This window comes from Loxodonta africana, chromosome 24 (assembly GCF_030014295.1).
Source record: "Loxodonta africana isolate mLoxAfr1 chromosome 24, mLoxAfr1.hap2, whole genome shotgun sequence".
NCBI classification, from domain to species: Eukaryota; Metazoa; Chordata; class Mammalia; order Proboscidea; family Elephantidae; genus Loxodonta; species Loxodonta africana.
The window spans coordinates 55,593,830-55,615,490 of NC_087365.1; positions in this window are offsets into that span (position 1 = coordinate 55,593,830).

Consider the following 21,661-nt stretch of genomic DNA (forward strand, 5'->3'; position numbering starts at 1 on the left):
ACAGACTAGGAAGAAGGACCCGGCAGTCTACTTCTGAAAAGCATTAGCCAGTGAAAACCTTATGAATAGCAGCAGAACACTGTCTGATATAGTGCTGGAAGATGGGCCCCCCAGGTTGGAAGGCACTCAAAAGATGACTGGGAAAGAGCTGCCTCCTCAAAGTAGAGTCATCCTTAATGACGTGGATGGAGTAAAGCTTTCGGGACCTTCATTTGCTGGTGTGGCACCACTCAAAATGAGAAGAAACAGCTGCAAACATCCATTAATAATCGGAACCTGTAATGTACGAAGAATGAATCTAGGAAAATTGGGAATCGTCAAAAATGAAATGGGACGCATAAACATCAATATCCTAGGCATTAGTGACCTGAAATGGACTGGTATTGGCCATTTTGAAACTGACGATCACATAGTCTACTATGCTGGGAATGACAACTCGAAGAGGAACGGTGTTGCATTCATCGTCAAAAAGAGCGTTTCAAGATCTATCCTGAAGTACAACCCTGTCAGTGATAGGATAATACCCACACGCCTACGAGGAAGACCAGTTAATATGACTATTATTCAAATTTATGTACCAACCACTAGGGCCAAAGATGAAGAAATAGAAGATTTTTATCAGCTACTGCAGTCTGAAATTGATCAAACATGCAATCAAGACGCATTGATAATTACTGGCGATTGGAATGCGAAAGTTGGAAACAGAAGGATCAGTAGTTGGAAAATATGGCCTTGGTGATAGAAACAATGCTGGAGATCGAATGATAGAATTTTGCAAGACCAAGGACTTCTTCGTTGCAAATACCTTCTTTCACCAACATAAACGGCGACTATACACATGGACCTCGCCAGATGGAACACACAGAAATCAAATTGACTACATCTGTGGAAAGAGACGATGGAAAAGCTCAATATCATCAGTCAGAACAAGGCCAGGAGCCGACTGTGGAACAGACCATCAGTTGCTCATATGCAAGTTCAAGCTGAAACTGAAGAAAATCAGAGCAAGTCCACGAGAGCCAAAATACGACCTTGAGCATATCCCACCTGAATTTAGAGCCCATCTGAAGAATAGATTTGGCACATTGAACACTGGTGACCAAAGACCGGATGAGTTGTGGAATGACATCAAGGACATCATCCATGAAGAAAGCAAGAGGTCACTGAAAAGACAGGAGAGAAAGAAAAGACCAAGATGGATGTCAGAGGCATTGGCGAAAAACAGGGCTCCAGGAATTGATGGAATATCAGTTGAGATGTTTCAACAAACAGATGCAGCGCTGGAGGTGCTCACTCATCTATGCCAAGAAATATGGAAGATAGCTTCCTGGCCAACTGACTGCAAGAGATCCATATTTATGCCTATTCCCAAGAAAGGTGATCCAACCAAATGTGGAAATTATAGAACAATATCATTAATATCACACACAAGCAAAATTTTGCTGAAGATCATTCAAAAACGGCTGTAGCAGTATATCGGCAGGGAACTGCCAGAAATTCAGGCCGGTTTCGGAAGAGGACGTGGAACCAGGGATATCATTGCTGATGTCAGATGGATCCTGGCTGAAAGCAGAGAATACCAGAAGGATGTTTACCTGTGTTTTATTGACTATGCAAAGGCATTCGACTGTGTGGATCATAACAAGCTATGGATAACACTGCGAAGAATGGGAATTCCAGAACGCTTAGTTGTGCTTATGAGGAACCTTTACATAGATCGAGAGGCAGTTGTTCGGACAGAACAAGGGGATACTGATTGCTTTAAAGTCAGGAAAGGTGTGCATCAGGGTTGTATTCTTTCACCATACCTATTTAATCTGTATGCTGAACAAATAATCCGGGAAGCTGGACTATATGAAGAAGAAAGGGGCATAAGGATTAGAGAAAGACTCATTAACAACCTGGGTTATACAGATGACACAACCTTGCTTGCTCAAAGTGAAACAGGACTTGAAGCACTTACTAATGAAGATCAAAGACGACAGCCTTCAGTATGGATTACACCTCAACATAAAGAAAACAAAAATCCTCACAACTGGACCAATGAGCAACATCATGATAAACGGAGCAAAGATGGAAGTTGTCAAGGATTTCATTTTACTTGGATCCACAATCAACAGCCATGGAAGCAGCAGCAAAGAAATCAAAAGACACATTGCATTGGGCAAATCTGCTGCGAAGGACCTCTTCAAAGTGTTGAAGAGCAAAGATGTCACATCATATGCATGTGAAAGCTGGACAGTGAATAAGGAAGACCAAAGAAGAGTTGATGCCTTTGGATTGTGGTGTTGGAGAACATTGAATATACCATGGACTGCCAAAAGAACGAACAAATCTGTCTTGGAAGAAGTGCGGCCAGAATGCTCCTTAGAGGCAAGGATGGTGAGACTGCGTCTTACATACTTTGGACATGTTGTCAGGAGGGATCAGTCCTTGAAGAAGGACATCATGCTTAGCAGAGTACAGGGTCAGCGGAAAAGAGGAAGACCCTCAAGCAGGTGGATTGACACAGTGGCTGCAACAATGAGCTCAAGCATAACAACGATTGTAAGGATGGTGCAGGACCGGGCAGTGTTTCATTCTGTTGTGCATAGGGTCGCTATGAGTCAGAACTGACTTGATGGCACCTAACAAAAACAACATTATACCACCACAGTAGTCAAAACAGCCTGGTACTGGTACAACAACAGATACGTGGACCAATGGAACAGAATTGAGAATGCAGACATAAATCCATCCACACATGAGCAGCTGATATTTGACAAAGGCCCAAAGTCAGTTAAATGGGGAAAAGACAGTCTTTTTAACAAATGGTGCTAGCATAACTGGATATCCATCTGCAAAAAAAAAGAAACAAGACCCATACCTCACACCGTGCACAAAAACAAACTCAAAATGGATCAAAGACCTAAATATAAAATCTAAAACAGTAAAGATCATGGAAGAAAAAATAGGGCAACGTTAGGAGCCCTAATACATGGCATAAACTGTTTACAAAACATTACTAAAATGCAGAAGAGAAACTAGACAACTGGGAGCTCCTAAAAATCAAACACCTATGCTCATCCAAAGACTTCACCAAAAGAGTAAAAAGATTACCTACAGACTGGGAAAAAGTTTTTAGCTATGACATTTCTGATCAGTGCCTGATCTCTAAAATCTACATAATACTGCAAAAACTCGACTACAAAAAGACAAATAACCCAATTAAAAAATGGGCAAAAGATACGAACAGGCACTTCACTAAAGAAGACACTCAGGTAGCTAACACATACATGAGGACATACTCACGATCATTAGCCATTAGAGAAATGCAAATCAAAACTACAATGAGATTCCATCTCACGCCAACAAGCCTGGCATTAATCCAAAAAACACAAAGTAATAAATGTTGGAGAGGTTGTGAAGAGACTGAAACACTTTTACACTGCTGGTGGGAATGTAAAATGGTACAACCACTTTGGAAATCGATTTGGCGCTTCCTTAAAAAGCTAGAAATAGAACTACGATACGACACAGCAATCCCACTCCTTGGAATATATCCTAGAGAAATATAAGGTGCCCATCAGTGGATGAATGGATAAATAAATTATGGTATATTCACACAAAGGAATACTACGCATCGATAAAGAACAGTGATGAATCTGTGAAACGTTTCATAACATGGAGGAATCTGGAAGGCATTATGCTGAGTGAAATTAGTCACTTGCAAAAGGACAAATATTGCATAAGACCACTATTATGAGAACTGGAGAAATAGTTTAAACAGAGAAGAAAATATTCTTTGATGGTTACAAGAGGGGGTAGAGAGGGAGGGTGGGGGAGGGGTATTCACTAATTAGATAGTAAAAAAAAGAATTATTTTAGGTGAAGGGAAAGAACATATAATACAGGAGAGGTCAGCACAACTGGACTAAACCAAAAGCAAAGAAGTTTCCTGAACAAACTGAATGCTTTGAAGGCCAGCGTGGTGGGGTTTGGAAAGCATGGTTTCAGGGGACATCTAAGTCAATTGGCATAATAAAATCTATTAAGAAAACATTCTGCATCCCACTTTGGAGAGTGGCGTCTGGGATCTTAAATGCTACCAAGCAGCCATCTAAGATGCATCAATTGGTCTCAACCCACCTGGAGCAAAGGGGAATGAAGAACACCAAAGACACAAGGTAATTATGAGCCCAAGAGACAGAAAGGGCCACATAAACAAGAGACTACATCAGTCTGAGACCAGAACTAGATGGTGCCCAGCTACAACTGATGACTGCCCTGACAGAGAACACAACAAATCCCTGAGGGAGCAGGAAAGCAGTGGGATGCGGACCCCAAATTTACGGAAAAAGACGAGACTTAATGGCCTGACAGAGACTAGAGGGACCCCAGTGGTCACGGTCCCCTGACCTTCCGTTAGCCCAAGACAGGAACCATTCCCAAAGCAACTCTACATACAGGGATTGGACTGGACAGTGGGGTAGAAAATGATATTGGTGAAGAATGAGCTTCTTGGATCAAGTAGACATACGAGACTATGTTGGCACCTCCTGTCTGGAGAGGAAATGAGAGGGCAGAGGGGATCAGAAGCTGGCCGAATGGACACGAAAAGAGAGAGTGGAGAAAGGGAGTGTGCTGTCTCATTAGGGGGAGAGCAATTAGGAGTATATAGCAAAAGGTGTATATAAATTTTTGTATGAGAGACTGACTTGATTTGTAAACTTTCACTTAAAGCATAAAAAAAAAAAAAAAGATTTACAGCCTTGGAAACCACATGGGGCCATTCTACTCTGTCCTACAGGGTCACTACGAGTCGGAAGCAACTCGATGGCAGTGGGTTTTATACCTACTTCAAGGTCTCTGGATGGCACAAGTGGTTTGCTTTCAACCATTAACCCAAATGTTGGCAGTTTGAACTCACCGAATGGCACCATTGAAGAAAGGCCTGGCAATCTTCTTCTGTAAAGATTGTTGTTTTTGGGTGCTGGGTGGGTTCAAACTGCCAACCTTTCTGTTAGCAGCTGAGCGCTTAACCATTACAACACCAGGGTTCCTTTCCATAAAAATTAAAGAACAAACAAACAAAAATGTTGCCGTCAGGTCAATTCCTACTCGTAGTGACTGCCACGTCTTTCTCCCCCGGAGCAGCTGGTGAGTTTGAACCACCGATCTTTTGGTTAGCAGCTGAGCTTAACCGTTGAGCCACCAAGGTTCCTTCCGTAAAGATTATAGCCTAGGAAACTCTATCGGGCAGTTGTACTCTGTTACACAAGCAGTTGCCATGAGTTGGAATCAATTTGATGGCAACAAGTTTGGTTTTTTTGTTTTGGCTTGGTTATAGCTACTAAGACTCAGATGCTGTGTATACACGAAAAACTTTTTTGCAGGATATACACCTGGTTGTATGAATTAAGAAATGAAGTTTCAGAAGAGTTGAGCTATGCACCCAAGAGCACACAGCAACTGCATGACTGAGATGAGACCGGTAAACCCCAGTAGCTCATGCTCTTTATCCTACTCTACCCGGAGACAATGAGTGGGAGGCTTCCCTAGCTCCTCTGTTTCCAGACTCAATGCCTGCATGTACTGAGCACCTCCTGTGTGCTAGGCATAGTATTAAGCTCTTTAGACACACGACAACAACTTCACAAAGCAGTTACTGTATTGTCCTCAGTGTCTAAATGGAGAGACTTTGAAGCACAGAGAGTGACATTAGCAGCTTCAACAATGTCACCCAGCCAGGAAGTAGCAGGAGGATTTGAACGGAGGCAGTCTAGCTCCAGAGACCGCGGGTTTAAGCACTGCTCCCTCTTGACCATTAGAAAGTTTCTGTCTTTGGAGTATTTGGTCTATTGGCTTCCTATTGCTGCTGTAAACAAATTACCACAAACTTAACGATGTACAATAACACAAATTTATTATTTTATAATTCTAGAGGTTGGAAACAGCCCTGGTGTTTCAACATTTAAGTGCTCAGCTGCTAACGGAAAGGTTGGTGGTTCAAACCTTCCCAGTGGCTCTGCAGGAGAAAGACCTAGGAAACCCTCTGGGGCAGTTCTACTCTGTCACATGGGGTCACTGTGAGTTGAAGTCAACTCAGTGGCACCCAACAACAACAGAGGCTGGAAGTCTTAAATGGAAGGCTGTGTTCCTCCTGGAGGCTCTAAGGAAAAATCTGTTTCCTTGCCTTTTACATCTTCTAGAGACCTCCCACACTCCTTCCCTCATGGTTCCCTCCTCATCCTCAAAGGGCATCACTCCAGCCTGACTTCCACCGTCACTTCTCCTTCTCCAGCTCTGACCCTCCTGCCTCCCTTTTGTGAGGACTGTGTGATTCCACTGGGCCCACCTGGATAGTCCAGGATAATCTCCCCATCCCCAGATCCTTAACTTCATCGCATCTGCCAAGTCCCTTTTGCCTTGTCAGGTAACATAGTCTTAGGTTCTGGGGGTTGGATGTGGACATCTTAAGGGGGCCATTATTATGCCTACCATATTTGGTTATTTCCATTTTGTAGAATAATAACAAGAAAAGGCACTTTTAAATGTCTTCCTAGACCTTCATTCCACTGGAAAAACTCGTAGATCAAGCAAAGCAAGGTTTATTAGACCTCCTGAGGCAAAGGAGAAACCAAGTCAACAGTCTCAGTAACATCTCAAATTGGGGAAATTAGGGAATGGTATTTATAGGGTTTCAGGGCCCTGGCTGGGTGGTTTTAAAGCAGGTTTTAGGAGGAAGGATCTGGTTGGGAGTGGGCAGAGCCTCTGACATAACGGCTTTGGAATGGTGGGCCAGGGAGGGTTTGAAAGGAGAGCCGATGCGTAATCTTATCTTCCCGAAGCAAGGATTTCCTGGAGCAAGCAGCTAGGTGACTTTTTGCCTGATCCCAGTATTGCTTAACACTGGGATTATGTTGGTTTAAAAAAAAACCAAGCGGGCTCCACCTCGTGTTGACCCCACCTCGTGTTGACCCCACCTCGTGTTGACCCCATGTGTGTCAGAGTAGAACTTGGGACCCTTCAGGTTTTCAATGGCTGACTTTTCAGAACCAGATCACCAGACCTTTCTTCCAAGCCATCTCTGGGGGGACTTAAATTTCCAATTTTTTGGTTAGCAGCAACGAACGTAATGTTTGCTCCACCCAGGGACTCCTGTGTTGCTTTTGTTGTTGTTGTGTGCCATTGAGTTGATTGTGACCCACGGCAACCCTGTGTGACAGAGTAGAACTGTCCCATAGGATTTCCTAGGATGTAATCTTTACCGTCGTAATCTGTCTTGGAAGTACAGCCAGGTTGTTCCTTAGGAGTGAGGATGGCGATACCTTATTTTACGTACTTTGGACATGTTATCAGGAGGGACCAGTCCCTGGAGAAGGACAGCATGCTCGGTAAAGTAGAGGGTCCGCGAAAAAGAGGAAGACCCTCAATTAAGATGGACTGACACAGTGGGTGCAACAATGGGCTCAAACATAGCAATGATTGCGGGTCGCTATGAGTTGGAACCGACTCAACGGCACCTGACAACAACAACAAGAAATCTTTACAGAAGCAGGTTGCCAGGTACTTTCTCCCGTGGAGCTGCTGGTGGGTTCAAACTGCCAACCTTTTGGTTAGCAGCCAAGTGCTTAACCATTACGCCATCAGGGTTCCTTTATGTTGGTTAAATTCTCACTAAATTGACTCCACAGCATACTACAACAACAACAACAGTTAGGATAACCACCAGCTGCCTGACAATTTGCTGCACTGTGGTGGCTTGTGTGTTGCTGTGATGCTATAAGCTATACCACTGGTGTATTTCAAATACCAGCATGGTGGACAGGTTTCAGCAGAGCTTCCAGGCTAAGAAAGACTAGGAAGAAAGGCCTGATGATCTACTTAGAAAATCAGCCAATGAAAACGTTATGGATCAGAAAAGTCCAATCCACGACTCATTATGGGGATGGTGTAGGACTGGGCAGCTTTGTGCGTGGGGTTGCCATGAGTCAGGGGCTAACAATAACAAACGAAAATGCTTAGCTTTTTGCCTTGTAAGTGTTCAGAAAGGAAGTGACAAGATTTGGGCAGCTGTTTCCTTCCTGAGACACATCCTCCAAGGTGCCAGCACCGAAGTTCTCGAAGGGTTCATCCCTCCTGATAGCCACAAGTGCAACAGGGAGCAGAGCACACGGCCATCAGCTGCCTCACAGACTCTGGGCCTCCTTGTAGCTACTCAAGAGTCAGAGAGTGACAGCATTCGCTCATCACTGACACACAGTATACTTCCACCCAAGGGGCTGCGATAAGGATCCACCCCCCACAGCCGGTAGACACAGGAAGTGGAGAAAAATGTGCCTACTCACTGGGCTCTCCCAGGTGTGGTTCCTACACTGGGCTGGAGCCTGGCCTATCTGTTCATAGCAGGCAGGGTTTTTTCTAGAATCACCTTCCTTTGGGCTTGGCCCTCACAACGTTGTCACCATCCAATCAGATGGGGTTTTTGGCTCTCTGAAATCGTGTCTCCACTTAATAGTAAACCCATTGCCTTGAGTCGATTCCGACTCATAACAACCCTATAAGACAGAGTAGAACTGCCCCATAGGGTTTCCAAGGCTGTAATCTTTACAGAAGCAGGCTGCCACATCTTTCTCCCGAGGAGCAGGTAGTGGGTTCGAACCACCAACCTTTCGGTTAGCACTTGAGTGCTTTAACCACTGTACCACCAGGGGTCTTAATAGATATCAGTGGCTACAACAATGGGCTCAAGCATAGCAACGATTGCCAGGATGGCACAGGACCGGGCAGTTTTTCATTCTGTTGAACATAGGGTTGCAATGAGTTGGAACCGACTCGACAGCACCTAACAACAGCACAGCACATGCTTCATGCCCTGGTCTTCCCTCCAGGGCTCGCCTAGCCTAGGAGGAAATTAATAGATACATGTTGGCACTGGGTTTGGGTTTATTTAAAGTAATACATGATCCTGGTATTAAAACTTGAACCACTATGAATCAAAAAAAACCAAACCCGTTGCCATCAAGGCAATTCCGACTCATGGCGAGCCCATGTAAATTTAACAAGATCTAGAGCTGTGCTGACCCCATGACTCAGCAATATCAGTTCCTGGAACCTTAGCTGCAGCAGGTGAGGTGGAGGGTGCCCCTTTTATCTCTCTGTGTCACAGCAGGAAAAACTAGAATAACCTACGTGTCCACCAAGTGGAGAGCGGCTGGTGGCTTACCCATCAAGGTACATCCAAGCCCTGCAGGTGTTTTAAATGATGAGGTGGAGCTACAAAAGGTCTCTGGAAAGGATGGCCCATACCTACCCGCTGGAGAACAAAGCATGTGTTAACAGTCACCTACCTTTGCGCATAGATATGTGTATGAGGGCCTCAAAAAGGGCCTTAGGAATGCAAATGGCTTAAGTTGTGGCCTCTTGAATAGCATAAAGAGATTGTATTCAGGAATTACTGGGTTATTTAAAAAAAATACTCTCAGCATCAAAACAAACAGAAATTGAACAAAAAGATAAGACCTGTAACCTTTCCCTTGTAAGTAAATGCTGGTGTGAATAGCTCAGGAGCTGCCCCAGTGAAGGACGTTGGTTTTGCCTGAGCTGGGCAGCAGAAGGAAGTAAATTAAATTTCACCCCTAAACCACAAAACCAAATCTATTGGCCATCCAGACACAGTAACCCTATAGCACAGAGTAGAACTGCCCTATAGAGTTTCCAAAGCTGTAAATCTTTACAGAAGCAGACTGCCACACCTTTCTGCCACAGAATGGCTGGTGGGTTCCAACTGCTGACCTTTCAGTTAGCAGCTGAGTGCTTAACCATTGCGCCACCAGGGCGCCTTCCAAGTCGCTTAGGTAATAAAAATATTAGTTACCGGTAATAATAACACTTCCTTTGAGCCTCAGGCGGATTCATCTTTAGCTAAATTGTCACTTCTCTTGAAAGCTGATACTAAACTCTCCCATCCTTCTTACTTCCATGGTTCACTTGTATTTTTCCACTTTTTTTTAAGGCCAAAGTAAAATTGGAAAGTTTTGGGAAATGGGCAGAATATCATAAGGTATTTATCTGAAGGAAGGTCTTCTGAAGAAAATCCATCCACTCTGGGTTTTCCACTTTGACATAATTATTTCATTTTTTTTCTAGGTCTGGGCTTTGTGAGAGGATGGGTGTTTCCCCTTCAATTTTATCAGTAAATGTTGGGTGATTGGCAAACGTATAGATATGGTATGATCCCACTTATATGAACTATCTGGAACAGGCAAATGCAAAGAGAACAAAGTTTACCCGTGGTTACGGGGCAGGAGGGGGAAAGGGAAGTCATTGATCCGGAAGCAGTGAGTACCTGTTTATGGTAATGGAAAGTTTGGCAATGGGTACTGGTGATGGTTGCACAACTTGATTAATGTAATCAGTGTCACTGAATCGTGCATGTAAAAAATGTTGAATTGGTAGATATTTTGAGATATATATATTTTAACCACAATTAAAAAAAAATGTTTTAAATAAAATACTGGGTGGTTGGATGTCCCAGGGATAGAGGTGAGCCCCAGGAGACTGTGGTGAGCCTGGCAGCAAGGACCTGTCCTCCTGGAGCTCTCACCTGCAGTGGAGGGCAGTGGGGGCGTTGGCATGGACCAACAGGCAATAAATAAGATAATGGGTAAATGAATGCTGCCAGTTGGGATGACTTCCGTACCCCTGGGTGAGCTCTTTCCTGCAGACCTTGTTGGAGTGCTCCAGCTGCCAATACCCTCCACCCGACCCCCAACCTCGGGTCTGCCTTCTTCTTCTTCTGGGTTCTCATTGTCTTCTGAAGCTCTCAATTTTACTCATTTATTGATTAGGTCCATTCAATGTCATGGAAGCCTCAGGAGGCCAGGATTTCTTAGTCCATCCTGTTGGTTGCTGTATCCCTCATGCCTGGAGTAGGGTTTAGCACATGGTACCTGCTCAATAAATATTTGTACACCGAGTGGATGCAAAGGAGACAATATGGGGCTGAGAGACAGATGAAAGAGAGGGGGAGCACTGATGGACCAGGTGACCAGGGAAGGCCCATTTGAGAAGGCGACATGGATAACCCGACCCCTGGTCTGAGAAGGAACCAGTAAGCTCCGCCCTGGACACACCACAAACCGAGTCCTTTTGGAAGGTCAAGGCTCCCACATATGACGTGCTTACCCAGGGCTCTGCAGAGTTCTTCCTTCCCCAATCCCAGGAGACTGAGAATGTCATTTCCATCTTAGACATGTGGAAACTGAGGCACAGAGAGGCTAGGTAACTGGCTAATGAGGGGTGAGGATAGGATTTGAGGCCAGAACACTTGGCCTCCAGGGACTGTACACTTGAACAGCTCCACGTGAGCCAGGCTGCCTAGTCCAGGCCCCTGTTCGGCCTCCTGCTGGCTGTGACCTTCACCAAGCCCCACCTGGAAGAGTAGGTGAGGGAGGAGGCAGACAGCGTTCAAGTCCACTGATGAGGCTGTCACAGGAGGTCCCGGTCTCCAACGAATGGGAAAGGACCCCTTGGAAGTTACGGGAAATCGTTACCCCCCTACACACCCCGGGCACAATTGGTACTCCAGCTGGGCTCTGGTTCCCAGCTGCAAACCCAAACCCAGACCCAGACTGCTGTCTCTGGGGACTGAGATTAGGTAGAGAGTATGAAATGACCCTCTTGATCTGTTATTTCAATTTTGCTTATCACAGACACACATACTTTTTTTTTAAGTTTCAGATATTTATTATTCAGTGTCAGCCCCAACACAATGCACCAACATGATTTCATGCATTTAGGGAAGAAGTCAGGAGCCCTGGTGGCACAGTGGCTAAGCGCTTAGCTGCTAACTGAAAGCATCTCGGCAGGAGAAAGATGTGGCAGTCTGCTTCTGTCGAGGTTACAGCCTTGAAAACCCTATGGGGCAGTTCTACTCCATCCTGTAGGGTTGCTATGAGTCGGATCTGACTCCATGGCAATGAATTTGGTTTGGTATAAATTTATCGCATTGATATAGCCTTGAAAATTTTTCAGGTAAAATTCTCATAACCTAAATTCACCATCTTAAAGAGCAGAATTCAGTGGCAGTTAGTACACTGGCAATGTTGTACAACCATCACCCCACCTAGCTCCCAAGCACTTTCATCAGCCCTGCACCCACTAGCAGTCACAGCCCCCAGCCACCCACTCTCCTCCCTTCCCAGTCCCTGGCAACTACCAATCTGCTTTCTGACTCTGTGGATTTGTCTGTTCTGGAGACTTCTTATGAATGGAATCATACTGTGTGCAGTCTTTTGTGTCTGGCTGCTTCCACTTAGCGTAAGTTTTCCCTGGTTCATCCATGTTGTAGTGTGTATCAACGTCATTCATTTTTATGGCTGAATAATATTCCGCTGCATGTATGTACCTCAGTTATTAGCTGGTGGATATTTGGGTGGGTTGTTCCACCTTTGGCTACCATGAATCAGGTTGCTGGGAACACTCACATAAAATTTTGCAGGAACAAAAAAGAACTGAAAACTGTTTTGGGGAAACTTTGTTCAAGCAAAACTTGTTCAAAAACAGTTTTCATTTCTTTTGGGTGTGTATCTAGGACTGCAGAAGACCCCTTTAAAGTGCTAAAAAAGCAAAGATGTCACTTTGAGGATTAAGGTGCACCTGACCCAAGCCATGATATTTTCAATCTCCTCATTAGCATGCAAAAGCTGGACAATGAATAAGGAAGACCAGAGGAGAATGGATGCCTTTGAATTATGACGTTGGCAAAAAATACTGACTATACCATGGACTGCCAGAAGAATGAACAAATTCGCCTTGGAAAAAGTACAGCCAGAATGCTCAGCAGAAGCGAGGATGGAGAGACTTCATCTCACATGCCTCAGACATGTTATCAGGAGGGCCCAGTCCCTGGAGAAGGACATGATGCTTGGTAAAGTAGAGGGTCAGTGAAAAAGAGGAAGACCCAATATGAGATAAATTGGCACAGTGGCTGCAACAATGGGCTCAACATAACAATTGTGAGGATCGAGCAGGACCAGGCAGTGTTCTGTTCTGTTGTACATAGGATTGCTATGAGTCAGAACCAACTCGACGGGCACCTAACACCACCACCACCTAGGAGTGGAATTGCTGGGTCGTATGGTAATTCCTTGGAAACCCTGGTGGCGTAGTGGTTAAGGGCTACGGCTGCTAATCAAAGGGTTGGCAGTTCGAATCTGCCAGGCGCTCCTTGGAAACTCTATGGGGCAGTTCTACTCTGTGCTATAGGGTCGCTATGAGTCGGAATCAACTCGACAGCAATGGGTTTGGTTTTTTTTGGTTTTCTATTTTATTTTGTTTTATTTTTCTCTTACTGGGAGTTCTCTGGAGTCCCACGGTTGAGACACACCAGCGGCTTCTCCTCCATCTCAGTTACTGCCCCTGCCAAATGGGGAGTGAATAGGACTCCCAACGTGGTGAGGATGAGATGGGGATCACCCATAACACTGTAGGGAATTTAGCAGAGGGGCAGGCACCCAATACTCAGTCATCACCAGCTGCTCTTGCACCTTTGCATTTGTCCTACCAGTATATTCAAGGAGCCCTGCTGGCACAGTGGTCAAGTGCTCAGCTGCTAACTGAAAGGTTGGCAGTTCGAACACACCCAGAGGCTCCACGGGAGAAAGACCTGGTGATCTGCTGCCGTAAAGATTACGGCCTAGAAAACCGTATGAGGCAGTTCTACTCTGACACACATGGTGTCACCATGAGTCGCTATGACTCAAAAATCGACTCAACGGCACCTAACAACAGCAACATACCAGTATCTGGTGCAACAGGTGAACATGCTCAGGGGTAAATGAAAAGTGGAAGGTTCGAGTCCACCCACAGGTACCTTGGAAGACAAGTCTCGTGGTCTGCTTCCAAAAATCAGCCATCAAAAACCCTATGGAGCACAGTTCTACTCTGACACGTGGTGTCACCATGAGTTGGGGTCGACTCGGTGGAAGCTGGTTATACCCACATGCATTAAAGCTACCTGTAAAACATACGTAGATCCCCGAGATATATCCTTGAGGGGAAAAATGCAGGGTAGCTAAGTCACAAATAGCGTGATAGCATTTATATTGAGCTTTATATGTGCCTATGATTTATCGGTACTTATGCCTGGGAGGAAATACTTCAAGTTCTATTTACCTGGAGGTGGGGGGCGCTCACCTCACTGTATGTTTTCCCTCCTGTGCTGAGGGGAGTTCATGGTGGTTACTGTTCTTTCTTCCATTTTTTTATGTCTGGAATATTTCATATTTGAAATATCTACATAGTCAAATTAGTCAACATTTTTCTTTAGGTCACTGGTGTTAACGTCATGTCCATTCCTAACCTTTTTTCTCCAAGTAAATTTATATAGGAAGGAGCCTTGGTAGCAGCACAATGGTTAAGGGCTCGACTGCTAACTGGACAGTTTGGCAGTTCGAATCCACACAGCCATTCCTTGGGAGAAAGATCTGGAGATCTGCTTTTGTTAAGATTACAGCCCAGGGAACCCTATGGAACGGTTGTACTCTGTCACATGGGGTCGCTATGAGTCGGAATAGACCCTACGGCACACAACAGTATTTATATTGAACTTTGACTTGATGCCTTTAACTCTTTGCTATATCTGTTCTTTTTTTTTTGCATAAGGAGTTGTTCGCCCTCACCCCCCCAACCAAAAGCCTATCCTTAATGTCACCTGAATGATCATTTCTTCCTCCGCTGATGTGAAGTAGTGCCTTTTACAGTTTACCAAAACCCTATATATGTGGGTGGAATGTTGAATCCCTTATTCTGTCCCATTATGTCTTCTGATGATGATGATCCTTGTGTCAATACCAGGTCACTTAATTAAAAAATTAAAAAAATTTAAGTTGGTATTAGTGTGAACAAAGGACACACATCTTTGGTAGACAGTGTTGAAACAACACATGTTGTTGCTGTTGTTATGTGCCGTCGAGTCATAACGACCCCATGTGACAGAGGAGAACTGCCCAATAGGGCTTTCTAGGTTGTCATCTTTATGGCAGCAGATCACCAGGTCTTTTTCCCAAGCAGCCTCTGGGTAGGTTCACACCTCCAACCTTTTGGTTGGTAGCTGAGTGCTTGACCGTTGTGCCACCAGAGCTCCTTGAAACAACACAAAAAGAGCGTAATATCCCATCATTCCCAATCCCACTTCCCTGAGGCAGCAGTCTGGTCCCGATTAAGGTTCTTGGCAGGATTAGGGAGCCGGAGCCCAGCCCGGGTGCCAGTGTTTCGAAGGCAGCTGGGTCCAGTCAGGGGACCAGCAAAGGGTGGTTCACATCTTTCCCTCAAGCTTCTGGGTGGTCCCTACCCATCTGTTGGAAATAGCACCCCTTTGAGGCTGGCAGTAAGCTGAGCTGTGATTGCTATTATTCTACAGATGATAAAAAACGAGGTTTCAGAGCAGTTACTACTGTCTTGTACAAAGTCACACTGCTAGTGAGCAGACGAGATTCCTCATGGAAGAACAGCATAGCAGGACTCATGCTGTATTTTCTTCCTGGAATACCTTTCCTCCTCCCTCACACTCTCACACTCTCCAAAAAAACCAAGACCCCTGCCTGTTACTGTGGAGTCAGTTCCAACTCATGGCAACGCCATGTGTGACAGAGTAGAACTGAGCTCTGTAGGGGTTTTTTTTTTTTCTCCTGTAATCTTTTTCTTTTTTTTCCAGTTCAACTGGTTAATTTAATAATGTTTGTTACTATTACCAAAAAACAAAGACTTTCACAGGCTTCGGTAAAATAAACAAGGAAATGAAGCACTTATAGCCTGGCTATCTTTCTTAAACAAAAATATAATATAGTAATTATATGTATGTATATATATATTTATTGTACTTTAGATTGCACAGAACAAGCTAGTTTCTTATCAGTTAGTACACACATTGTTGTATAACATTTGTTAACAACCCCATGACATGTCAACACTCTCCCTTCTCAACCCTGGGTTCCCTATTCCCAGCTTTCCTGTTCCCTCCTGCCTTCCAGTCCCTGCCCCAGGGCTGGTGTGCCCTTTTAGTCTTGTTTCGTTCCATGGGCCTGTTCAGCCTCTGGCTGAAGGGTGAACCTCAGGAGTGACCTCACTGCTGAACTGAAAGGGTGTTCAGGAGCCATGCTCTCAGGGTCTCTCCAGTCTCTGTCAGGCCTTTTGCTGTAATCTTTAAGGAAGCTGATCACCAGGCCTTTCTTCCACAGTGCCACTGGGTGGGTTTGACGCACCAACCATTTAGTTGGTAGTTGAATGCAAACTGTTTGCACCACCCAAGGACATTTCCTCACATTCTCTAGCCCTATGTATTTGAATACCAGAAAATGTTTGCCTGTGTTTTATCAACTATGCAAAGGCATTCGACTGTGTGGATCGTAACAAATTATGGATAACATTGCAGAGAATGGGAATTCTAGAACACTCAATTGTGCTCAGGAGGAACCTGTACATAGAACAAGAGTCAGTAGTTCAAGCAAAACAAGGGGATACTGCGTGGTTTAAAGCCAGGGAAGGTGTGAATCAGGGTTGTATCCTTTCACCATACCTACTCAATCCGTATCCTGTGCAAATAATCCAAAAAGATGGACCATATAAAGAAGAATGTGGCATCAGGATTGGAGTAAGACTCATTAACAACCTGCGATATGCAGATGACACAACCTTCTTGCTGAAAGTGAAAGACGACTTGCAACACTTACTGATGAAGATCAAAGACCACAGCCTTCAGTATGAATTACACCTCAGCATAAAGAAAAAAAAAATCCTAATGACTGAATCAATAAGCAACATCATGATAAACAGAGAAAAGATTGAAGTTGTCAATGATTTCATTTTACTTGGATCCACGATCAACACTCAGCAGGCAAGAAATCAAAAGACGCATTGCATTGGGCAAATCAGCAAAGAAGTCACCTTGAAGACTAAGGTGCACCTGACTCAAGCCATGATGTTTTCAATAGCCTCATATGCATGCAAAAGCTAAATGGTGACTAAGGAAGATGGAAAAAGAATTGACACCTTGGAATCATGGTGTTGGCAAAGAATGTTAACTATACCGTGGACTGCCAAAAGAACAAACAAATCTGTCTTGGAGGAAGTATAGCCAGAATGCTCCTTAGAAGCAAGGATGGTGAGAGTATGTCTCACATACTTTGGACATGTTATCCATGGGATAAGTCCCTGGAGAAGGACATCATACTTGGTAAAGTAGAGGGTCAGCAGAAAAGAGGAAGACCTTCAATGAGATATATTGACACAGTGGCTGCAACAATGGGCATAACAATGATTGTGAGGATAGCACAGGTCTGCTCAGTGCTTCATTCTGTTGTACATAGGGTCGCTATGAGTTGGAACTGACTTCACAACACCTAACAACAACAACAACATGTATTTGATTGAGGCTATCTTTCCTAATGGACTGGAAACTTCATGGGGTTGGCACGAGGTCTGATTTGCTCACTGGTCTAGCCCCAGTGGAAGGAACCCTGGTCACACAGTGGTCAAGCACTTGGCTGCTAACCAAAAGGTTGGTGGTTTGAACCCAACAGCTGCTCCACAGGAGAAAGATGTGGCAGTCTGTTTCTGTAAAGATTACAGTCTTGGTTGAGGTAGAAAATCTGAACAGACACATAATGAGAGAGGAGATTGAAAAGGTAATAATAATAATAAAAAAAAAAATACAAACTCCCAACAAAAAAAAAGTCATGGCCCAGATGTCTTCACTGGAGAATTCTACTAAACATTCACAGAAGAGCTCACACAAGTACTACTCAAACTATTTTAGAATATAGAAAAGGAGGAGATACTTCTGAATTCATTCTATGAAACCAGCATAACCCTGATACCAAAACCAGGCAAAGACACCACAAAAAAAGAAAATTACAGACCAATATCTCTCATGAATATAGATGCAAAAATTCTCAACAACATTCTAGCCAGTTGAATTCAGCATCATATATATATATAAAAAAAAAATACACTACAACCAAGTGGGATTCATACCTGTGTATGTAAGCATGGTTTGACATTAGCAAATCAATCAATGTAATCCACCACATAAATAAAAGAATCACTTGATCATCTCAATCAACACAGAAAAGGCATTTGATAAAGCCCAACACCTATCCCTGATAAAAACTCTCAGTAAAATAGGAATAGAAGGGAAATTCCTCAACATCATAAAGGACATCTATAGAAAACCAACAGCCAACATCATTCACAATGGAGAAAGGCTGAAAACATTCCCTCTGAGAATGGGAACAAGACAAGGATGCCCTTTATCACCACTCCTATTTAACATTGTGCTGGACGTCCTAGCTAGAGCAATAAGGCAAGAAAAAAGAAATAAAGGGTATCCAAATTGGTAAGGAAGAAGTAAAACTATCTCTATTCATGGATGATATGATACTATACATAGAAAGCCCTAAAGACTTCACAAGAAAACTACTGGAACTAATAGAAAGATTCAGCAGAGTACCAGGATACAAAATAAACAAACAAAAATCAGTTGAATTCCTATACATCAATAAAGAGAACTATGAAAAGGAAATCAGGAAAGCAATAACATTTATAATAGCCCTTAAAAAAATAAAATACTTAGGGATAAATCTAACCAGGGACGTAAAAGACCTATACAAAGAAAACTACAAAACACTGCCACAAGAAACCAAAAGAGACCTACATAAATGAAAGACATACCATGCTAATGGATAGGAAGACTCAACATTGTAAAAATGTCAATTCTATTTAGAGCAATCTACAAATACAATGTAATCCCTATCCAAATGCCAACAGCATTCTTTAAGGAGATAGAAAAACCATTAATTTTATGTGAAAAGGAAAGAAGCCCTGGATAAGTAAAGCATTATTGAAGAAGAAGAACAAAGTAGGAGGCCTCACACTACCTGACTTCAGAATGTATGGTACCAGCTACGGTAGTCAAAACAGCCTGGTACTGGTACAACGACAGATACATTGACCAATGGAACAGAATCAAGAACCCAGATGTAAATCCATGCACCTACAGTCACCTGACCTTTGACAAATCCCCAAAGCCCATTATATGGGGAAAAGACAGTCTTTTTAACAAATGGTGCTGGCAAAACTGGATGTCCATCTGCAAAAAAATGAAACAGGACCCACACCTCACACCATACACAAAAACTACTTCAAAATGGATCAAAGACCTAAATATAAAACCAAAAACTGTAAACATCATGGAAAAAAAAATAAGGTCAATGCTAGGAGCTCTAATATACAGCATAAATAGGATACAAACCATAACTAACAATACACAAACATCAGAAGATAAACTAGATAACTGGGATCTTCTAAAAATTAAACACGCTTGTCAAAAGACTTCACCAGAAGAGTAAAAAGAGAACCTATATACTGGGAAAAAGTTTTTGCCTCTGACATATCCGACAAAGGTCTAATCTCTAAATCTATAAAATCCGACACCTCTACAACGAGAAGGCAAATAATCCAATTAAAAAAATGGGCAAAGGATATGAACAAACACTTCACCAAAGAAGACATTCAAGCGGCTAACAGACACAGGAGAAAATGTTCGCGATCATTAACCATTAGAGAAATGCAAATCAAATTACTGGCAGGAATTTAAAAAGAAAATAACAAATGTTGGAGGGGCTACATGGAGATTGGAACTCTTATGCTCTGCTGGTGGGGGCTTCCTTAAAAAGCTAGATATAGAAATACGTAAGAGCCAGCAATCCCACTCCTAGGAAAATATCCTAGAGAAATAAGAGCTGTCATATGAGTAGACATATGCACACCCACGTTCATTGCAGCATTATTCACGACAGCAAAAAGATGGACACAACCTAAGTGCCCATCAACAGAAAAACTATGGTAGGTACACACAGTGGAATACTATGCAACCATAAAGAACAATGATTAATCTGTGAACCATCTCACAACATGAATGAACCTGGAGGGCACTATGCTGAGTAAGATAAGTCAATCACAAAAGGACAAATACTGTACGAGACCACTATTATAAAAACTCATGAAAAGGTTTACACACAGAAGAAAACAATCTTTGACGGTTACTTGGGAGGGAGGGGGTGGAGAGGGAAAAACACTAGCTAGGTAATAGATAAATGGTAACTTTGGTGAAGGGCAAGGCAGTACACGACACTGGGGAAGTCAGCACAACTTGACCAGGGCAAAGTCACAGAAGCTACAGGGACACATCCAAACTCCCTGAGGGACCAAGTTATCGGGCTGAGGGCTGAGGACCATAGTCTTAGAGGACATCTAGCTCAACAGGCATAACGTAGTTTATAAAGAAAATGTTCTACATTCAGCTGTGGTGAGTAGGGTCTAGGGTCTTAAAAGCCTGGAGCAGCCATCCAAGATACATCCACTGGTCCCGCCTCACCTGGTGCAAAGGAGAATGAAGAAAACCAAAGACACAGGGAAAGATTAGTCCAAAAGACTAAAAAAAAAAGTCCGAAAGACTAAAGGACCACAAATACCACAGCCTCTACCAGACTGAGCCCAGAGCAACAAGATGGTGCCCAGTTACCACCACCAACTGTTCTGACACGGATCACAATAGAGGGGCCTGGACAGAGCAGGTGAAAAATGTAGAACAAAATTCAGACTCACACAAAAAAGACCAATCTTGCCGGTCTGACAGAAACTGGAGAAACCCCGGGAGTATGGCCCTCAGATACCCTTTTAACTCAGTACCAAAGTCACTCCTGAAGTTCACCCCTCAGCCAAAGATTAGACAGGTCTATAAAACAAACAATAACGTGTGAGGAATGTGCTTCCGTAGTTTAACATGTATACAGACTGAATGGCACACCAGCTCAAAAGCAAAGACAAGAAGTCAGGAAGGAACAGGAAAACTGAAGGAATGGAAATGGGGAACCTGGGGTGGAGAAGGGGAGAGTATTGACACATCGTGGGGTTGGCAACCAACCTCACAAAACAATTTGTGTATTTGTAACACACTAATTTACTTTGTAAACTTTCGCCTAAAGTACACACACACACACACACACAAATTACAGCCTTGGAAACCCTATGGGGCAGTTCTACTCTCTCCTATAGGGTCGCTATGAGTCGGAATCAACTTGACAGCAATGAGTATGGTTTTTTTGGTTCTAGTCCCAGTGCCTATAACGTTATTTTTAGGTGCCATTAAGTCAATCTGGCCCATAGCAACCCTACATGTTACAGAATAGAACTGCCCTATAGAGCTTCCTAGGCTATAATCTTTACTGAAGCAGATCACCAAGTGGATGGGTTCAAACCACCAACCTTGCAGTTAGCCAAGCATTTAACCATTGTGTTACTAGGACTCCTTTGTGCCTGTAATAATGGGACACATAGTAGGTAGGTACTCAACTGATATTTGTGAATTGACATAGAAAAGCTTCTATTGCGTGGTGCCTATGAAAGGCTTAAGAAATGCAAATAATTATATGCGAGAAGGCATTTATCTACTGTGGTGGGTAAGCTTGTGTGTCAACTTGGCTGGGCCATAATTCTCAGTGATTTGGCAGTCATATGATGTGATCACTTCATGATGAGATTTGATATAATATGATCACCTTCATGATGGGATCTACTGTGAGTAGCCAATCAGTTGAAAGGGAGTTTCCTGGGGGGT